The sequence below is a fragment of the Schistocerca nitens genome, chromosome 11, assembly GCF_023898315.1.
Source record: "Schistocerca nitens isolate TAMUIC-IGC-003100 chromosome 11, iqSchNite1.1, whole genome shotgun sequence".
Lineage (NCBI taxonomy): Eukaryota > Metazoa > Arthropoda > Insecta > Orthoptera > Acrididae > Schistocerca > Schistocerca nitens.
The window spans coordinates 115,730,164-115,749,855 of NC_064624.1; the positions used below are offsets into that span (position 1 = coordinate 115,730,164).

The 19,692-nt window shown below is 44.5% G+C and overlaps 1 protein-coding gene across 1 annotated transcript in view; it reads left to right on the top strand.

Annotated features, from left to right (window-relative positions):
- The window catches only part of LOC126213468 (alpha-mannosidase 2), an 834,426-nt gene that overhangs the window by 250,775 nt on the left and 563,959 nt on the right, over nucleotides 1–19,692 (top strand). The gene's annotated exons all lie outside the window — the stretch shown is intronic.

Consider the following 19,692-nt stretch of genomic DNA (forward strand, 5'->3'; position numbering starts at 1 on the left):
CTTGCGGCGATGATGACACACGCTTTGCCCAACGACTCACCGTGCTTTTGTCCACTGCCAGGTCACCGTAGACATTCTGCAAGCGCCTATGAATATCTGAGATGCCCTGGTTTTCCGCCAAAAGAAACTCGATCACTGCCCGTTGTTTGCAACGCACATCCGTTACAGACGCCATTTTAACAGCTCCGTACAGCGCTGCCACCTGTCGGAAGTCAATGAAACTATAGGAGACGAAGCGGGAATGTTTGAAAATATTCCACAAGAAATTTCCGGTTTTTTCAACCAAAATTGGCCGAGAAAAAAAATGTGTTGCATTACTTATTGAACTGCCCTGGTACTTAAACCTAACTAAATGGTTCAAATGGCTCTCAGCACTATGGGACTTAACTGCTGTGGTCATCAGTCCCCTAGAACTTAGAACTACTTAAACCTAACTAACCTAAGGACATCACACACATCCATGCCCGAGGCAGGACTCGAACCTGTGACCGTAGCAGTCGCGCGGTTCCAGACTGAAGCGCCTAGAACCGCTCGGCCACAGCGGCCGGCCCCGAATGCGAGTCCAGTGTGCTAGCTACTGCGCCACTTCCCTCTGTGGCAGGTTACGCTCGAAGCCTGAAGATGAAACCATGGTGTCGAAACTGGTGGCATGTGTTACAAAGGGAATAAACGACGTTGGATTCCAGTACAGCTGTTGGTTTTGTTATCATTCAAGTACACACTGTGTAATGTGAAACGGCAGTGGGCTATCGACTGAAATTAGAAGTTTACAATGCACGGCTTGTTCAGTGTTGAGAAGTCGTGGCTGCAAGCTGACTCCGTTGGCTATGGGAAGCGCAGCAGCCACTTGGCGTTCCTGTGTGCCTGCAGAGCACTTCGCGCCACCCCCTCCCCCGTGTTAGCTTTATGAGGTAATTGAGCGGCCGCCATTTCCTTTAAATGGAGAACTTGGGCGCAGCAAGTCGCGAGCCGAGCCAACTCTGTCCGAGTTGTCCGCTAGTTGAGCTCCGCCGGGAAACCACCTGCTGCCTCCCACTCTCTCGCCGGCCAATTGGAGGCGTCTGGAGGGGGCGTAACCCCGGCTGGCTTCAGTTCCCGTACATACCAGGGAGGTGTCTCTCCCAGAGCTACGTGTTTACATGGGCTGTAAAGGCTGCGTATTACCGGTAATAGGGTCCGGGAATGTTGTCGTTACATACGAATTGCAGCAACGTGTTCGGCAGCTATTGCAGTAATGCAAAGCAATATTTGTGGCAGTACACTTTCGGCTCAGACCGAGCGAGCTGGTGCAGTGGTTAGCACACTGGATTCGCATTCGGGAGGACGACAGTTCGAACCCGTCTCCGGCCATCCTGATTTAGGTTTCCCGTGATTTCGCTAAATCTTTTCAGGCAAATGCCGGGATGGTTCCTTTGAAAGGGGACTGCTGATTTCATTCCCAATCCTTCCCTAATCCGAGCTTGTGCTCCGCCTCTAGTGACCTCGTTATCGACGGGACGTTAAACACTAATATCCCCCTCCTTTCGGGTCAGAGGCCGCGAAATGAATGAAAGCGAGCTACCTGAGAACGGCTCTCCGTCTTTTACATTCCGCAAAGAAGAAAAAATTGCCGCAGTGGTAACATTACTTCCCGTCAGATCACCGAAGTTAAGCGCTGTCGGGCTGGGCTAGCACTTGGATGGGTGACCATCCGGTCTGCCGAGCTCTGTTGGTAAGTGGGATGCACTCAGCCCTTGTGAGGCAAACTGAGGAGCTACTCGACTGAGAAGTAGCGGCTCCGGTCTCGTAAAATGACATACAGTCGGGAGAGCGGTGTGCTGACCACATGATCCTCCATATCCGCATCCAATGACGCCTGTGGGCTGAGGATGACGCGGCGGCCATTCGGTACCGTTGGGCCCTCCAAGGCCTTTCCTGGAAGAGTTTAGTTTTAAAGAGAAAAATTGCGTAGTAAAAGTGAAATACGGCTTTGTGGAAGCATTCTCTTTTACGTAACTGAACTGTTTGCGAATCTTTAACTCGTGAACTGGGATTGGATACACAACTCTTCGACACTGACGAAACACGACTTGGAATATATCGTTTAAAACTATTTCGTCCGTCTGGTAAGACCAATACCAATATGACCGACTGTTATACCACTTACAACCACATTACCGATCTCCCTTCAGTTTTTGGTACTGATGATTCATACCGACAGTTCGATGTGCCCCCTTAAAGTGACGCCCACGAACACGGAAACACACATGACGAAGCTTCAGAAAGTTTTGATGTCTGAGTAATTTACGTGAGGGGGGGGGGGCGGGGCTGTTAAGTCCTTGGCTTTATAAAGAAGAAATACTGCTACAGTTTTGAAAAAAAAATTATTTACTCAACATATCCCCCCATAAGCCTGACACATCTAGAATAACCTATAGGCTGTGCAACTACAGCTACCGAGCGAGATGGCGCAGTGGTTAGACACTGGACTCGCATTCGGGAGGACGACGGTTCAATCCCGCGTCCGGCCATCCTGATTTAGGTTTTCCGTGATTTCCCTAAATCACTCCAGGCAAATGCCGGGATGGTTCCTCTGAAAGGGCACGGCCGACTTCCTTCCATAATCCGATGAGACCGATGACCACGCTGTCTGGTCTCCTTCCCCAAACTAACCAACCAACCAACTACAGCTAAAAAACTTGTCCATAATGTGAAGGACAATCAAACAATTTAAAATCAGACATTGTAAAATAGTCGATATTGAAATTGAGTGAAAGCCTAAGTGCGCCATAGCTATTTATTATGTTTTCAATGTATGACGACCCATTTCATAAAAATGCGTGTGAATTCTTGTGGGACTTAACTGCTAAGGTCATCAGTCCCTAAGCTTACGCACTACTTAACATAAATTATCCTAAGGACATACACACACACCCATGCCCGAGGGAGGACTCGAACCTCCGCCGGGACCAGCCGCACAGACCATGACTGCAGCGCCTTAGACCCGTTTCATACCCTGAAGGTATATCTTGAGGCCATGCCTGCATTTCGCGTGCAATATGTAATTAGAAATAAGAAGACGCGCATTATTTATAAGAAATGGTGGTGAATTTTACAGTTACGAGATGTAGGTATTTCAGATTGAACGAAAAAAAAAATAGGATGACGAAGGCGAAATTGGAATCAGTGATCCTTGAACTGCACTAGATTATACAATATACTACGCTGCCGATTCCTCTATATCTCCGGTGTACTTTTGTCTCTCACTGTATCAAATACAGCTCCTCGGAAAACTTCAAATCCGATTTTTCTGTAAATTTCTGGAAAACGTTAACAACAGCAACACGTGTTTCACTACGGAAAAGAAAGGAGCCTCAGCCATTTTCATACTGCGTATTAACAGAGAAAGGGAAGTGGATAGCTTCAAGTTAGGTATGCTGCGAATTAGTGAAGTTAGCTGGAAGGAAGAACAGGACTTCTATTCTGGTGAATACAGGGTTATAAATACAAAGTCATACAGGTGCAATGCAGGAGTGGGTTTAATACTGAATCAGAAAATAGGAACGCGGATAAGCTACTATCAACAGCATAGTGAACGCATTGCTATAGCCAAGATAGTCATTAATTCCACACCCACCACAGTAGCACAAGTTTATAAGATAACTACCTCCGCAGATGAGCAAAAAATTGAGAAAATGTATGATGCGCTAAAAGAAATTATTCAGATAGCTAAGGGAGATGAAAATTCAATAGTCATGGGTGACTGGAATTCGATAGTAGGAAAAGGAAGAGAAGGAAACGTAGTAGGTCAATGTGGAATGGGGTAAGAAATGAAAGAGGAAGCCGCGTGGTGGAATGTTGCACAGAGCGCAATTCATTCACAGCTAATACTTGGTTTAAGAATCATAAAAGAAGTTGTATTCGTGGAAAAGGCCTGGAGACACTGGAAGGTTTCATGTAGATTATATAATGGTATAATGGTAAGACATTTCCAGGGGCAGATGTTGACTCTGACGACTATCTGTTGGTTATGAACTGTAGATTAAAACTGAAGAAACTGCAAAAAGGCAGGAATTTAAATGGGTGGGACCTGGATAAACTGAAACAACGAGACGCTGTAGAGGGTTTCAGGGGAGCATTAGGGAACAATAGAAAAGAACAAGGGAAAAGAATACAGTAGAAGAAGAATGGGTAGCTTTGAGAGATGAAATAGTGAAGGCAGCAGAGGATCAAGTAGGCAAAAAGACGAGGGGTAATAGAAATCCTTGGGTTACACAAGAGATATTGAATTTAATGTATGAAATGAGAAAATATAAAAATGCAATAAATGAAGTAGGAGAAAGGGAATACAAAAATTTAAAAAATGAGATCGACAAGAGGTGCAAAATTGCTAAGAAGGAATAGCTGGAGCACAAAAGTAAGGATGTAGACGCATATATCAATAGGAATAAGATATATAGCGTCTACAGAAAAATTAAAGAGACCTTTGGAGGAAAGACAACCACCAGTCCTAAGCGAAGAAGGAAAAGCAGAAACGTAAAGGAACGATATAGAGGGGCTATACAAGGGAGATGTAATTGGGGGCAATATTATGGAAATGGAAGAGGATGTAGATGAAGATGAAAGGGGAGATAAGATACTGCGTGAAGAGTTTGACAGAGCACTGAAAGACCTAAGTCGAAACAAGGCCCCGGGAGTAGACAACATTCCATTAGAGCTGGCTTGGGAGAGCCAGCCACGACAAAAGTCTTGCGTCTGGTGAGCAAGATCTATGAAAGAAGCGGAATACCCTGAGTCTTCAAGAAGAATATAATAATTCCAATCCCAAACAAAGCTGGTGCTGACAGGTGAGAGCATTACCAAACTATCATTTTAATAAGTCACGGTTGCAAAATACTAACACGAATTCTATAGAGAGGAATAGAAAATCTGGCAGAAGCCGAGCCCGGGGAAGATCGGTTTGGATTCCATAGAAATGTATGACCCTAGGACTTATCTTAGAAGAAAGATTAACGTAAGGCAAACCTACATTTATAGCAGTTGTAGACTTAGGGAAATCGTTTTCCAATGTTTACTGGAATAGTCTTCCAAATTTTGAAGGTATCAGGCATCAAATAAAGGGAGCGAAAGGCTATTTACACTTTGTACAGAAACCAGATGGCAGTTATAAGAGTCGAGGGACATGAAAGGGAAGCAGTGGTTGGGAGGGGAGTGAGACAGGGTTGCAGCCTCTCCCCGATGTTATTCAGTCTTTATATTGAGCAGGCAGTAAAGGAAACAAAGGAAAAAATTGGAGTAGGAATTAAAATCGATAGAGAAGAAATAAAAACATTGAGGTTCATCGATGACATTGTAATTCTGTCAGAGTCAGCAAAGGACTTGTATGATCAGTTGAACAGAATGGACAGTGTATTGAAAGGAGGGTATAAGATGAACATCAACAAAAGCAAAACGAGGATAATGGAATGTAGTCGAATTAAATCGGGTGATGCTGCGGGAATTAGATTAGGAAATGAGACACTTGAAGTAGTAAAGGAGTTTTGCTATCTGGGGAGCAAAATAACTGATGATGGTCGAAGTAGAGAGGATATAAAATGTAGACTGGCAATGGCAAGGAAAGCGTTTCTGAAGAAGAGAAATTTATTAACGTAGAGTTTAGATGTAAGTGTCAGAAAGTCGTTTCTGAAAGTATTTGTTGGGAGTGTAGTCATGTGTGGAAGTGAAACATGGACGGTAAATAGTTTAGACAAGAAGAGAATAGAAGCTTTCGAAACGTGGTGCTACAGAAGAATGCTGAAGATTAGATGGGTAGATCACATAACTAATGAGGAGGTATTGAATAGGATTGGGGAGAAGAGGAGTTTGTGGCACAACTTGACTAGAAGAAGGGATCGGTTGGTAGGACATGTTCTGAGGCATCGAGGGATCACCAATTTAGTATTGGAGGACAGTGTGGAGGGTAAAAATCGTAGAGGGAGACCAAGAGATGAATACACTAAGCAGATTCAGAATAATGTAGGCTGCTGTAGGCACTGGGAGATGAAGAGGTTTGTACAGGATAGAGTCTTTGGACTGAAGACCACAACAACAACGACATTAACAGCGTGTCACTGACAGCACAATAATGCAGATGCTTTGCTGTACACGGTTTGTTAAATAAAAGCTACACTGCTAAAGCATGATTAACAAAAACGTTGATGGCTGAATATATTAACTTAGTAATACAGGGCTATTACAAATGATTGAAGCGGTTTCATAAATTCACTGTAGCTCCATTCATTCACATATGGTCACGACACACTACAGATACGTAGAAAAACTCATAAAGTTTTGTTCGGCTGAAGCCGCACTTCAGGTTTCTGCCGCCAGAGCGCTCGAGAGCGCAGTGAGACAAAATGGCGACAGGAGCCGAGAAAGCGTATGTCGTGCTTGAAATGCACTCACATCAGTCAGTCATAACAGTGCAACGACACTTCAGGACGAAGTTCAACAAAGATCCACCGACTGCTAACTCCATCCGGCGATGGTATGCGCAGTTTAAAGCTTCTGGATGCCTGTGTAAGGGGAAATCGACGGGTCGGCCTGCAGTGAGCGAAGAAACGGTTGAACGCGTGCGGGCAAGTTTCACGCGTAGCCCGCGGAAGTCGACGAATAAAGCAAGCAGGGAGCTAAACGTACCACAGCCGACGGTTTGGAACATCTTACGGAAAAGGCTAAAGCAGAAGCCTTACCGTTTACAATTGCTACGAGCCCTGACACCCGATGACAGAGTCAAACGCTTTGAATTTTCGGCGCGGTTGCAACAGCTCATGGAAGAGGATGCGTTCAGTGCGAAACTTGTTTTCAGTGATGAAGCAACATTTTTTCTTAATGGTGAAGTGAACAGACACATTGTGCGAATGTGGGCGGTAGAGAATTCTCACGCATTCGTGCAGCAAATTCGCAATTCACCAAAAGTTAACGTGTGTTGTGCAATCTCACGGTTTAAAGTTTACAGCCTCTTTTTCTTCTGCGAAAAAAAGATTACAGGACACGTGTATCTGGACATGCCGGAAAATTGGCTCGTGACACAACTGGAGACCGACAGTGCCGACTTCATTTTTCAACAGGATGGTGCTCCACCGCACTTCCATCATGATGTTCGGCATTTCTTAAACAGGAGATTGGAAAACCGATGGATCGGTCGTGGTGGAGATCACGATCAGCAATTCGTGTCACGGCCTCCACGCTCTCCCGACTTAACCCCGTGCGATTTCTTTCTGTGGGGTTATGTGAAAGATTCAGTGTTTAAACCTGCTCTACCAAGAAACGTGCCAGAACTGCGAGCTCGCATCAACGATGCTTTCGAACTCACTGATGGGGACGTGCTGCGCCGAGTGTGGGAGGAACTCGATTATCGGCTTGATGTCTGCCGAATCACTAAAGGGGCACATATCGAACATTTGTGAATGCCTAAAAAAACTTTTTGAGTTTTTGTATGTGTGTGCAAAGCATTGTGAAAATATCTCAAATAATAAAGTTATTGTAGAGGTGTGAAATCGCTTCAATCATTTGTAATAACCCTGTATGTTATCTAATATTTAGGTAGGACCCACTTCCAAGAGCGTAACAGCACCAGTGTACGTGTGCTACGGCTGCTGACAAATCGTCGCGTTTGTGTTTGTGTACATCAAGTTTCCTCTTATGATGAACCGAGTGTAGTTTTAGTTGCGTGCTCTGCGCACCTTAGTGACCCTCGAACACTGTTGTTCTGTTACCCGGATGAATTGCCCAGCAGTTCCTCTACATTGCGTACCAGGTAAGCTCCACTGTGGTGTTCTGTGTTACTGTGTGACACTCGTGTGCGGAAATACAAACACAGGCGGTTTGTGAAGAGCGGTCGGAAGCTGTGCGGGAAGCGAGTTTCAGCTAAATGGCAAGCGCCGGTGCGGACAAAGGGCGCGGGCGGAGACCGTGAAACAGTGCGACAGCGATCTGAGAGGTAGAGGCCGCGTGGTCGCCGCCGAACTGCAGACTACCCGGGGACTTCAAAACAAGGTTCAAATGGCTCTGAGCACTATGGGTCTTAACATCGGAGGTCATCACCCCTCTAGAACTTAGAACTACTTCCTAACTCACCTAACCACATCACACACATCCATGCCCGAGGCAGGATTCGAACCTGCGACCGTAGCAGTCCCGCGGTTCCAGACTGAAGCGCCTAGAACCGCACGGCCACCCCGGCCGGCTGCTCTTGCGGAATCAGAACGATGTTTAACAAGAAGGCTGATGGGTGACGTGCAAAACGTAAACACTTCGCCTGTACATTTATTTCCGGGAGTTTTGCACATGCCAAAAATGGCTCAAATGGCTCTGAGCACTATGGGACTCAACATCTTAGGTCATAAGTCCCCTAGAACTTAGAACTACTTAAACCTAACTAACCTAAGGACATCACACACACCCATGCCCGAGGCAGGATTCGAACCTGCGACCGTAGCAGTCCCGCGGTTCCGGACTGCAGCGCCAGAACCGCACGGCCACCGCGGCCGGCTCACATGCCAAAAGTGTGTGCCAAAATAGTGCCGAAAAGACTCACAACTGAACAAGAACATCAATCAAGAAATGTGTCCGCTGGTCTTCCTGAGGAGTTGCAATGACCACCAATGATTCAGTGGTGTGATTGTTGTTGTTGTTGTTGTGGTCTTCAGTCCTGACACTGGTTTGATGCAGCTCTCCTAGCTACTCTATCCTGTGCAAGCTGCTTCATCTCCCAGTACCTACTGCAGCCTACATCCTTCTGAATCTGCTTAGTGTATTCATCTCTTGGTCTCCCACTACGATTTTTACCCTCCACGCTGTCCTCCAATACTAAATTGGTGATCCCTTGGTGCCTCAGAACATGTCCTACCAACCGATCCCTTCTTCTAGACAAGTTGTGCCACAAACTTCTCTTCTCCCCAGTCGTATTCAACACCTCCTCATTAAATTTATTCCAGAAGTTTCATTACTCCTTATTAATTAGTTTTTGGTGTTGCGATTTTTTTCTGTGTATTTGAAAGATGAGGTTGTACTCGCATAACGCTATTCGGTATAAGTTACATGCGCCGTAGTATATGTACAGTTTACGTACGTAACATGCCCCAAAATAATATGCCATCTTAATGTTCTTCCCAGTTTTAGGTTTTCTAATGAAAAATTGTTTTAATATGGCGCGCGAACATTTTAAACTAGGTCTAACTTTACATGAACTTTTATTTCCCATTCACATTGGTTTGCCTCGCCATCTCAGACCCATATTAAAACCCTGCAACCAAACCTAGGGGTCGCGCTACGGTACTAATGAGCAGCGACATTAATAAACAAAAGCCGCGTGGGATTAGGGAGCACGGAACATTCCGGCCTATGACTCGCGACTGGAGAAGACCTAGAACGACGAGGACACCTGCAATGGACGAGGCAATTCTTCATGTAGTTGACGATAACCCTAATGTCAGCGTCAGAGAAGTTGCTGCTGTACAAGGTAACGTTGACCACGTCACTGTATGGAGAGTGCTACGGGAGAACCAGTTGTTTCCGTACCCTGTACAGCGTGTGCAGGCACTATCAGAAGCTGATTGGCCTCCACGGGTACACTTCTGCGAATGGTTCATCCGACAATGTGTCAATCCTCATTTCAGTGCAAATATTCTCTTTACGGATGAGGCTTCATTCCGACGTGATCAAATTGTAAATTTTCAGAATCAACATGTGTGGGCAGACGAGAATCCGCACGCAATTGTGCAATCACGTCATCAACACAGATTTTCTGTGAACTTTTGGGCAGGCATTATTGTTTTGTTTGGGCCCCATGTTCTTCCACCTACGCTCAATGGAGCACGTTATCATGATTTCATACGGGATACTCTACCTGTGGTGCTAGAACATGTGCCTTTACAAGTACGTCACAACATGTGGTTCATGCACGATGGAGCTCCTGCACATTTCAGTCGAAGCGTTCGTACGCAACAACAGATTCGGTGACCGACGGATTGGTAGAGGCGGACCAATTCCTTGGCCTCCACGCTCTCCTGACCTCAACCCTCTTGACTTTCATTTATGGGGGCATTTGAAAGCTCTCTTCTACGCAAACCCGGTACCAAATGTAGAGACTCTTCGTGCTCGTATTGTGGACGGCTGTGATACAATACGCCATTCTCCAGGGCTGCATCAGCGCATTAGTGATTCCGTGCGACGGAGGGTGGATGCACGTATCCTCGCTAACGGAGGACATTTTGAACATTTCCTGTAACAAAGTGTTTGATGTTATGCTGGTACGTTCTGTTGCTGTGTGATTGCATTCCATGAGTAATGTTATTTGAAGAGAAGTAATAAAATGAGCTCTAACATGGACAATAAGCGTTTCCGGACACATGTCCACATAACATATTTTCTTTCTTTGTGTGTGAAGAATGTTTCCTGAAAGTTTGGCCGTACCTTTTTGTAACACCCTTTAGATGAGAGGTTGAGTGCTTCCCGGGACCGCTGCTGCTGAAAGCACCAGAGACGCTGTATAGTCTTCCGGGGGAGAACGGGTTTTGTCGGTTACGTGCAACTGCACGTGGCTTTGCGCGCCGCACTGTCACACAGGTGAGGGGACTGGCGAAGTCGGAGGCGCTGCCGACTTTTATCAGAACTGTCCCCCCCACCTGTTCCCGCCCCTACCACCACACTCGCCGAGCCCTCAGTTTGTTTGTACCGCAGTGGCACGTCTTTTATTTTCATTCGTTTAAAAGCGAATCAAAGAAATCCGCGGAAGGGGATGTCGATCACAAGGCCCCACGGAGCTCGTTAGAAAAATGGCCTAATTTAAAAGGAGGCGGCTCCGGCATCAAAGGGACGGAAACAAACACACACACACACACACACACACACACACACACACACACACAGAGGGAGGGAGAGAGAGAGAGAGAGAGAGAGAGAGAGAGAGCGAAAAGACCTGTGAAAGATTTCCTGTGAAGCAAACGGACCGACTGATACACGACGCACGCGCCGAACCTGTAATTTCAGTACAATGGCCGAGGACAAACAGGCGAATACACGAGCGAAGGGGATTTGCGAGATAACAGGGCGTAAAGCTATGGCGGGGAACGCGGGTCAAAACAGCCCTGCCAGCGACACGCAGGCGCCATTTCACCGCCACACCCATATCTTCCCCCCCCCCCACCTCCAGTCCGCCCTTCCCCTCTCACCCTGCCCCCACCCTCTCCACACAGTTAAACAGACATATACACACACGCGCACCCCACCAGCGCCGTATGCCATGCCTCTAATTCTGTTTCCAGGACACAAAAACGCACCGCTGCCCGACCCAGTTCCGAAATACCCCATCGTTTGTACCCCCCCCCCCCTTTTCCACCCGCCCCTTTCCACTCCCGCCTTTAAAGGCACTTTGTGTCGACAGTCCAATAATTGCAGACCCCGAAGAATCTAATACGAGTCGGGTTACGATTAAACACAGCTGTGTGTAGTACGACTTTAATATTTCACAACCTTTTAAAACAGTTTGCAGCCCGTCCTTTGCGCTTCTGTACATTCTCGATTGAGCTGCACTTTAATCTTCCTTATTTTCATTCTTCTGTGTTTCACAGTCTTTTTTAAACAGTATGCAGTGCGTTCTTTACGCTTCTGTACATTCTGGATTGTCATGATTCCCTTTCTTTCATATTTTTGTTCTTCAAATCAACATCTACATCCGCATACGTACTCCGCAGACGACGTTATAGTGCATGGCGGAGAGTACTTTTTACCACCATTAGGGATTTCATTTCCCGTTCCGCTCGCAAATAGAGCTAGGGAAACGACTCTCTATGTGCCTCCGTATCTTATCTTCGTTCTCCTTACGCGCAATGCATGTTCGCGGCAGTAGAACCGTACGGCAGTCAGCTTCAAATACCGGTTCTCTAAATTTTCTCAGTAGTGTTTCTCGAAAAGAACTTCGTCTTCCCTCCAGGTATTTCCATTTCAGCTCACGAAGCATCTCCGTAATACGCAAGTGTTCAGTGAACCTACCCGTAAAAAATCTAGCAGACATCTTCTGAATTTATTCGATGTCATACTTCAGTCCGATCTGGTGCGCATCCCAAACAGCTCAGCCGTATCCAAGAATGGGTCGCACGAATGTTCTATACGGTTCGATGCAACTTAGCTTAGGTACTGATGGCTTAGCAGTTAAGTCCCATAAGATTTCACACACATTTGAACATTTTGAATAAACCAAGTTTGGTAAGTTTAGAGAATCTGCGCGTGAAGGCCACTATTCGATCATTATGCTGTCGCCATTGTATACGTTACGCAAGGATCGTGAGAATACATTAAGAGAGTTCAGGGCGCGTACAGAGTGTAAGTAGGCTGTTTAGGTTTTTTTATTGGTAACGCCACCTCTGTATGAAAATCACTGGCTGTGCTGTGTGCAGTCTGTGGCTGCTTTGCATTGTTGTAATACTCGCCATTGTAGTGTTAGGCAGCTGGCTGTGAACAGCGCGTAGCGTTGCGCAGTTGGAGGTGAGCCGCCAGCAGTGATGGATGTGGGGAGAGAGATGGCGGAGTTTTGTAATTTGTCATGAACTGCTATATATATATATATATATATATATATATATATATATATATATATATATATATATATATATATATGATATTAAGGTAAATACATTGTTTGTTCTCTATTAATATCTTTCATTTGCTAACTATGCCTATCAGTAGTTAGTACCTTCCGTAGTTTGAATCTTTTATTTAGCTCGCAGTAGTGGCGCTCCCTGTACTGCAGTAGTTCGAGTAACCAAGATTTTTGTGAGGTAAGTGATTTGTGAAACGTATAGTTTAATGTTAGTCAGGGCCATTCATTTGTAGGGTTTTTGAAAGTCAGATTGCGTTGCGCTAAAAACATTGTGTGTCAGCTTAAGCACAGTCCTGTATAATTTTTCTAAGGGGACGTTTCAAGAGTTATAGTGGCAGACATTTTCAGCTCCCAGTATACACGAATAAAATAGGACAGTAAAACGATAATACAGGTGCGATGTACACTCCGTCACGCTCTGTACGGTGGCTTGTGGAGTACGTACATTGAAGCACCAAAGAAACTGGTATAGGTATGCGTTTTCAAATAGATACACTACTGGCCATTAAAATTGCTACACCAAAAAGAAATGCAGATGATAAACGGGTATTCATTGGACAAATATGTTATACCAGAACTGACATGTGATTACATTTTCACGCAATTTCGGTGCGTAGATCCTGAGAAATCAGTACCCAGAACAACCACCTCTGGCAGTAATAACGACCTTGATACGCCTGGGCATTGAGTCAAACAGAGCTCGGATGGCGTGTACAGGTACAGCTGCGCATGCAGCTTCAACATGATACCACAGTTCATCAAGAGTAGTGACTGGCGTATTGTGAGGACCCAATTGCTCGGCCACCATTGACCAGACGTTTTCAATTGGTGAGAGATCTGGAGAATGTGCTGGCCAGGGCAGCAGTCGAACATTTTCTGTATCCAGAAAGGGCCGTACGGGACCTGCAACATGCGGACGTGCATTATCCTGCTGAAATGTAGGGTTTCGCAGGGATCGAATGAAGGGTAGAGCCACGGGTCGTAACACATCTGAAATGTAATGTCGACTGTTCAAAGTGCCGTCAATGCGAACAAGAGGTGACCGAGACGTGTAACCAATGGCACCCCATACCATCACGCCGGGTGATACGCCAGTATGGCGATGACTAATAGACGCTTCCAATGTGCGTTCACCGCGATGTCGCCAAACACGTATGCGACCATCATGATGCTGTAAACAGAACCTGGATTCATCCGAAAAAATGACGTTTTGCCATTCGTGCTCCCAGGTTCGTCGTCGAGTACACCATCGCAGGCGGTCCTGTCTGTGATGCAGCGTCAAAGGTAACCGCAGCCACGGTCTCCGAGCTGATAGTCCGTGCTGCTGCAAACGTCGTCGAACTGTTCGTGGAGATGGTTGTTGTCTTGCAAACGTCCCCATCTGTTGACTCAGGGATCGAGACGTGGTTGCACGATCCGTTACAGCCATGCGGATAAGATGCCTGTCATCTCGACTGCTAGTGATACGAGGCCGTTGCGATCCGTATTACCCTCTTGAACCCACCGATTCCATATTCTGCTAACAGTAATTGGACCAACGCGAGCAGCAATGTCGCGATACGATTAACCGCAATCGCGATAGGCTACAATCCGACCTTTATCAAAGTTGGAAACGTGATGGTACGCATTTCTCCTCCGTAGACGAGGCATCACAACAACCTTTCACCAGGCAACGCCGGTCAACTCCTGTTTGTGTATGAGAGATCGGTTCGAAACTTTCCTCATGTCAGCACGTTGTAGGTGTCGCCACCGGCGCCAACCTTGCTGTGATATGCAAATTATTAGCTTTTCAAAGCATTCACACATCTTCTTCCTGTCGGTTAAATTTAGCGTCTGTAGCACATCTTCGTGGTGTAGCAATTTTAATGGCCAGTAGTGTATACAAACGGGGAGAATACGGCGCTGCGGCCGGCAACGCCTACATGAGACAACAAGTATCTGGCGCAGTTGTTGCTACAGTGGAATGAACCAAACTACTATCGTCGTCATTCAGGAGTTTTAAAGCTCTTCTCTCACCCACAGTTATATTACTTTTCGGCGGTTTTGCATTGGCTAATATTCTCACTGTTTCTATACGGATTTCTTCAGCTGTTACAGAATCCACACTGCGAATTCCTACTTCTACACTGGCTATAATTTCTTCCGTGGGCACAAAACGCGGACTAACAGCAAAATTTCCTCCCTTAGCAAGCACAGATGTCTCATCGTCAGATAACGAACGTATGGACAGATTGATAACGGTCCGGGAAGAGTCTAAATGCCGAACAGTCTGATTAGGTAGCAAATTATCAAACTTCTTCTTGTGTCTACTATACGTTGTCAACATACGCTTCCCCATGGTATCATGCAGTAGTCTATCAATTTTATCCCAGTCACTGCTGCACAGTTTATTACTGATCGTAATATGGAGAGACATTAACTTACAGTTTGTGCTTGCCAAGTCCCGTCGGGTCTGATGAATGCGCTCTCGTAGTAAGGCCTCCTCAGTCCGTTTGAAAATGCGTTGTGCCTTTCCCGAATAGAACAGTCGCTTTATCAGTACTGTTAGAACTGAAATCTAAAAGACATTTATACTTAAGGTCGTTTAACTGTCTCTTTTAAGATATTCATCTGTAGACTACGAGGAGTTACCTATCAAAGAGACTTTCAGACTCTGTTTAAACAGTGCTTTATCTGAAGCCAAGTTTTTAATATTGCTGGCAATTTATTGAAAATGTGTGTTCCTGAATATTGGACCCCTCACTGAACCAAGGTCTTAAGACCTTATGTAGATTGTTCTTATTCCTACATCTACATCTGCATGGATACTCTGCAAATCACATTTAAGTGCCTGGCAGGGGGTTCATCGAACCACCTTCACAATTCTCCATTATTCCAATCTCGTATAGCGCGCGGAAACAATGAACACCTATATCTTTCCGTACGAGCTCTGATTTCCCTTATTTTACCGTGGTGATCGTTCCTCCCTATGTAAGTCGGTGTCAACAAAACATTTTTGCATTCGGAGGAGAAGGCTGGTGATTGGAATTTCGTGAGAGGATTCCGTCACAACGAAAAACGCCTTTCTTATAATGGTGTCCAGCCCAAATCCTGTATCATTTCTGTAAGAGATTGGTCAGGCGGGGGTAGGCCTGGCGCACTGACTGCTCCATACAAACTTAATTATGTATATAGGCAGCTCACCTATTCCGTAAATAGAGGACCTTCACCATTTATGCTTGTTACCGACATTGATAGTGGCAACATATCGGTCCCACAGATTCCAAGGTTTTCCGAGAACGTTTTGTTTTCAATAACATAAATGTTACATAAAGTCATGCAGCTGGATGGCAACCATTATTATAACAATCAGTATTGCTGTAATCAGTTGTCCGGAACCGTGGGACTGCTACGGTCGCAGGTTCGAATCCTGCCTCGGGCATGGATGTGTGTGATGTCCTTAGGTTAGTTAGGTTTAAGTAGTTCTAAGTTCTAGGGGACTAATGACCACAGCAGTTGAGTCCCACAGTGCTCAGAGCCATTTGAACCATTTTTTTGTAATCAGTTTCACTGGATCGCAGTGGTAAAAGTGAAACATCAGGCAAGCAATGACATAACTGCTCATACAACGAGTTTTGGAACTTATTCATTAGATATCCAGGAGCGATTACTGCAGATGTACACTGAAGCGTCAACAAACTGGTATAGGCATGTGTATTCAAATACAGAGGTATGTAAACAGGCAGAATAGGGCGCTGCGGTCGGCGTAGCCTGTATAAGACAAGTGTGTGGCGCAGTTGTTCGACCGGTTACTGCTGCCACAATGGCAGGTTATCAACATTTAAGTGAGTTTGAACGTGGTGTTATAGTCGGCGCACGAGCGATGGGACACAGCATCTCCGAGGTAGCGATGAAGTGGGGATTTTCCCATGTGACCATTTCATAGTGTACTGTGAGTATCGTGAATCCGGTGAACATCAAATCTCCGACATCGCTGCGGCCGGAAAAAGATGCTGCAAGGACGGCACCAACAGCGTGCGAACAATTCAACTGGAAGTCATAGATGTGGGCTTTCAGATCCGAAGGCCCGCTCGTGTACTCTTGGCTCCACGACAAGCAGCTTTACGCCTCGCCTGGGCCCGTTACGGTAAGAAAAAAGGAATAAAAGTGAGATAGTGTTAATACTTTCATCCTTCTTTACCTCCTCTGCATTACTGCAGATGTGTCACTGAGCACATTTGTACTGTGCATGCAGTACACGTGAGGTGTTTCCACTGCCCTGTGTGGAATACACAAGTTCTTGTACACTTCACTAACCTGCTGTCTTCATGATGATGATGTCCCCAGCGCAGAAAACAGCACGCAGGTCTTGGATTGTTTTTCTTGAGGCTGAAATTAACTTCTCAAGGAACTGCTGCTACGAATAAACTATAACTCATTTGGGATGCCACTCTCGTTTTTATTGACATAGACACGAGAAACTATTCTTGATCACAACGTATTGAACATATCTTTCCACTGGCTGAAATAACATGAAATACATCCTGCCACAGACAACATGTCTGTCTACTGTAACCGTCAGAACTGGAGAATAAAATTACACGAATCAAATACTAGTATTACAGACAACATGTCTGTACCTAGCGACGGTCGGAACTGTAGTAAATAAAATTGCACGAAACAAATACTGCTATAACAGACAACATGTTTGTCTACTGGAACGGTCAGAACTATAGTAAATAAAATTGCACAAAGCAAATACTGCTATAACAGACAATATGTTTGTCTATTGGAACGGTCAGAACTATAGTAAAGAAAATTGCAGGAAACAAATACTGCTATAACAGACAATATGTTTGTCTACTGGAACGGTCAGAACTATAGTAAATAAAATTGCATGAAACAAATACTGCTACAACAGACAATATGTTTGTCTACTGGAACGGTGAGAACTGTAGTAAATAAAATTGCATGAAACAGATACTGCTACAACAGACAACATGTTTGTCTACTCGAACGGTCAGAACTATAGTAAATAAAATTGCACGAAACAAATACTGCTATAACAGACAATATGTTTGTCTACTGGAACGGTCGGAACTATAGTAAATAAAATTGCACGAAACAAATACTACTATAACAGACAATATGTTTGTCTACTGGAACGGTCGGAACCGTAGTAAATAAAATTGCACGAAACAAATACTGCTATAACAGACAACATGTTTGTCTACTGGAACGGTCAGAACTATAGTAAATAAAATTGCACGAAACAAATACTGCTATAACAGACAATATGTTTGTCTACTGGAACGGTCAGAACTATAGTAAATAAAATTGCACGAAACAAATACTGCTATAACAGACAATATGTTTGTCTACTGGAACGGTCAGAACTATAGTAAATAAAATTGCATGAAACAAATACTGCTATAACAGACAACATGTTTGTCTACTCGAACGGTCAGAACTATAGTAAATAAAATTGCACGAAACAAATACTGCTATAACAGACAATATGTTTGTCTACTGGAACGGTCAGAACTATAGTAAATAAAATTGCATGAAACAAATACTGCTATAACAGACAACATGTTTGTCTACTCCAACGGTCAGAACTATAGTAAATAAAATTGCACGAAACAAATACTGCTATAACAGACAATATGTTTGTCTACTGGAACGGTCGGAACTATAGTAAATAAAATTGCACGAAACAAATACTACTATAACAGACAATATGTTTGTCTACTGGAACGGTCAGAACTATAGTAAATAAAATTGCACGAAACAAATACTGCTATAACAGACAACATGTTTGTCTACTGGAACGGTCAGAACTATAGTAAATAAAATTGCACGAAACAAATACTGCTATAACAGACAATATGCTTGTCTACTGGAACGGTCAGAACTATAGTAAATAAAATTGCACGAAACAAATACTGCTATAACAGACAATATGTTTGTCTACTAGAACGGTCAGAACTATAGTAAATAAAATTGCACGAAACAAATACTGCTATAACAGACAATATGTTTGTCTACTAGAACGGTCAGAACTATAGTAAATAAAATTGCACGAAAATTGCACGAAACAAATACTGCTATAACAGACAATATGTTTGTCTACTGGAACGGTCAGAACTATAGTAAATAAAATTGCACGAAACAAACACTGCTATAACAGACAACATGTTTGTCTACTGGAACGGTCAGAACTATAGTAAATAAAATTGCACGAAACAAATACTGCTATAACAGACAATATGCTTGTCTACTGGAACGGTCAGAACTATAGTAAATAAAACTGCACGAAGCAAATACTGCTATAACAGACAATATGTTTGTCTATTGGAACGGTAAGAACTATAGTAAAGAAAATTGCAGGAAACAAATACTGCTATAACAGACAATATGTTTGTCTACTGGAACAGGTAGAACTGGAGAGCCGGACTGCCCGAGACACTTCGCGCAAGTGCGTGACCCGAAGGTCACCGAAGTGCATCGGCAGTAATGTTGTCAGTCTTTTGTTTTAGTAATACTTTGATTTTAATTATTTTGAAAAGACTGATTGATAGCTGGCTGTTGAGAGATGTTTATTTTTAAAAAAATAAGTAATTTGCATGACAGGTTTAATTAATAATGGCAACTAAAGTTTAACTTTTTGTCACTTTACCACAGAACACAGCAGCCAATCACAGAGCAGCAGCATCATGCAGCCGGTCTTTCTTACGGGATGGTACCGAATCTACCATCTGTCACCGGTACCTCATCCCACATTGCGTCATCTCTATGCTTCTTGCATCTCCACTGCCCTGGGAATAGCTTCCTGGAGCCTAATATGATGGCTGAATAAGCCAGAAATATCACACCGGCAAAACCGACATCGGACTATTGACAACTGTAAATATGTTGCCTTGTCGGACGAGTCTCGTTTCAAATTGTATCGAGCGGGTGTGCGTGTAGGGGTATGGAGACAGCCTCATGAATCCATGGACCCTGCATGTCAGCAGGGGACTGTTCAAGCCGGTGGAGGCTCTGTAATGACGTGGGGCGTGTGTAGTTGGAGCGATGTGGGACCGCTGATACGT